We start from the raw sequence: 3,287 nt of genomic DNA on the forward strand, positions 1-3,287 counted from the left end.
GCCCTGAGAATGTGATGCACAGAATAGCTGATCTCCTGATAATCGCACACCTTGTGAATGAGCTGTTGAGCTCTCTGCCAAATTTCAGTCTGAAATCGTGATTCACAGATTCGATTGTGCATTTATAACAGTGGGGGAGACCGTGTGATGAACTAGAACTGGAACCTCCTGAAGAGGGCAGGGATAAGAGGAAACACTGTCAGGGGTATTAGGAGTTCTCAAGCTGAAGGCATTAGTTTGTACCTGTTACCAAGCAAACAGTTTTACATAGTAAAATAAGCAAACAACAGAAACAGAACAAAGCAAAAAAAAAAAAAAAGAATCAAATCCAAGTGCTATCACTGAATTACAGCTTGCATGGTATGGGGCCCTACATGTCCCAATTTCTTATGGAGCCATGGGGTCACCAGTGAAGGAAGGTGGCCCTCAAAGGGCTGTTATCCTTATCAAGGTGTCTGCTAAATCTTCCCCAAGCAAGAGGAGAGGCCTATGCCCTGAGTCTCACCATAATGCAGTACCCCACAGGGGTTGATGTCCTATCTGCCAGTCGTGGGTCACCCGGTTGGTAACCAGAGTGTCAGCCTTTGAAAGATGACCCAACTGTCTGTGCAAACATGCAGAGGTTCATCCTTATGCATGAAAGTAGTTATACTTCCCAAAACTCTGCTCATTGGCTTGACTTGCCAGTTCCAATTTCAAACCAGAGAATTTCCATCCTGGGCTAGACGGGGACTGCTGTCCATTGTGCCTCGACTACGACCATCAGTATAGCAGGACTCAGCCTTGGTTCCCTCTTTCCCTTCCACGTAGGGGGTAGGGGTCATAACCATCCTGTTTGGTTTCTTGGGACATATACATCATGGTCTCAGAACTGCTACCAGTTTGGCTGCCAATGGGCTGGCTGAAAAGGAGGCTCTCTGCTACAGATGTTTTCCCCATTGTGCCAGGGTGGGGGCTTGGGCCACTCCTCTCCTGAGATGAGACATCTGCGAGCCAATGCAGCCCTTTATTGGGTACCTAATCTGTACTTCCACAGTTCATTGTCCCATGAGTCCCTCACTGGCATGCAGTGCAGCATATATTGCTGCTCTCAATCAGGGAATACCTGCTTTCAGCTCCTTTCCACGACCAAGAGCAAAGGCCAATAATGTGTTCTCACTTCCCTTACTTTTGCCATAAACTCCAGCCAAATCCGACCTAATCTACACTCACAGTTAGGTTAAAAGGCAGGGTAGAGTCAATGACTTGGAGGGCTTGTGCTTGTGTGACTGACCTTTTTGAGTCCTGAAAAGCAGCTTCTGCTACATCAGTTTAGTCCTGTATTGTACCTTTCTGGGTCATCTGGGTGCAGTAAAGTAACTAGGTGGGGGCCTGAAAGTTCACCAGAAACTTACTGAGCCCACCTGTGCTTGTAACTGGTGTACAGTTGTCTGTCTGGGGTAGGCCTGGATCTTATCAGTTATTGCATCAGGGATTACTTCTGTCTTATCCAACAAGATAACCCAATGATTTATAGGCAAGCCAGGGCCCTGGACTTTGTCTTTTTTGATGGTTCATCCCTAGGCCAGCAAAGCTTCTTTCAGACTGTGTGCAGCAGCTTCCAAATCTGTGAGGCAATTAGAGGCTGACATAATATCATCAATATAATGGAACAAAGACGCAAAGACCCAAAGTAGGGCTGTGCAAATAGCCTTGTGGCAACACTTCAAGATCCATTGTTTGTCCTGCCAGGTGAAGGCAAATTGATTCTCACTATTGGGCATGAGAGCCACGGAGAAAAAAGTGTTGGCCAAGTCCATTACATAATGGTATCGATCCAATGTCAGGGTGAGCCAGTCCATCAAGTCTGAAATAGTGAGCATCGCTGTGTGCGACAGAGGAGTCACTTTGCTCAGTTCCTGGTAGTGTGTCGTCATTCGCCACATCCCATCGGCTTCCACACAGCCCAAACTGGAGAATTAAAAGAACTTTGTACAGGAAGTATCATCCCTGCCTCTTCCAATTTCAAAAGTCTGCCCTGTTTTCTCATGACCCCCAGGCAGCCAGCGCTGGTCGCGTATATAACTTGCTCAGGCTGCAGGAGTCAATGGTGCATAACGAAGATATCCTCAGACAATGGTTGTTATCATGCAAATCCTGAAACAGAATTTTCCCTGCATGGTGTCCAACCAAGCATCACCAGTCAGTATGTATTCAGCAACTGGGGAAACATAGACATCATACAGGCATGGGGTCAAATGTCTGATACTGAAGGTCATCTTGGTCTTCCACACTGTGAGATAGAGACCTTTATGTCCTTCTATGCATGCAGTGGGTCCTGTGAAAGGGCCTGGGTTGCCATAAATCAGCATTAATTCAGCTCTAGTATTCACCAGCATCAGCACATGATGTATACTTTTTGGGGACCAGCAAATAATTCCACATGTGACCTTTGGTCTCCCAGGGTCCCTAGCAACCAGCTGCCTCACTTTGTCTCCTAGTCTGAATAAAAAATGCCGGCATCATCTCATCTTGTTTCATTGCAATCACCTTGACCTTTGGTCCCATTGGCTGGTATTGCTGGTCAGGGTTCAGTTGCTTCCATAGAGAAAACAACACATCTAAGGGCTGCCCATGTATCTTATCAGTTGCTAAGCTGGCTACTATCAGGTATGCCCCAATATGGCATCTGCTTACTTTTTTTAAAAAAATTTAATTTATTGGTACATTCTAGGTAGACAGTAAAGTTACATTCATTACTGGGATCTTGTACCTTTTCATGCCAGGTCTTGGTTCTCATTTTTTCCCCTTGTCCCCACCCTCTCTTCACCCTCCCCTCCCTCCCCCCCTTCAAACACTTTAATTCCATTTTTACATTTTCTCATATTTTTTTCCTTTTCCCTTGTTCCCCCTTCCGTATCCTTCTCACTGTCCCTACACATTTGGTCCTTTTCTTCCTATTTGCTAAGTGTCCCATTAGGATCTTGAGTACTATTTTAGTTTTTCACACCAGAGATACTATTTGGTATTTGCATATGTGTGCCTTTTTTATTTCACTAAGAAGTATATCCTCAAAATGTACCCGTTTAACTATGAATGAATCTACTTTCTCATTCTTTATGGCTGAGTAATATTCCACTTTGTAGAAAAACCACATCTTCTTTATCCAATTTCCAATTGATGGGCAGATGGGCTGTTTCCAAGTTTTACCTATTACAAACTGTGCCAGTATAAACATGGGTGCACATATATCACTGTGGTATGATTCTTTCACTTCTTTTGGAAAGATACCCAACAGAGGACAGAGG

This window comes from Fukomys damarensis, unplaced genomic scaffold (assembly GCF_012274545.1).
Source record: "Fukomys damarensis isolate Sample0158 unplaced genomic scaffold, DMR_v1.0_HiC HiC_scaffold_22, whole genome shotgun sequence".
In the NCBI taxonomy this organism is placed as follows: domain Eukaryota; kingdom Metazoa; phylum Chordata; class Mammalia; order Rodentia; family Bathyergidae; genus Fukomys; species Fukomys damarensis.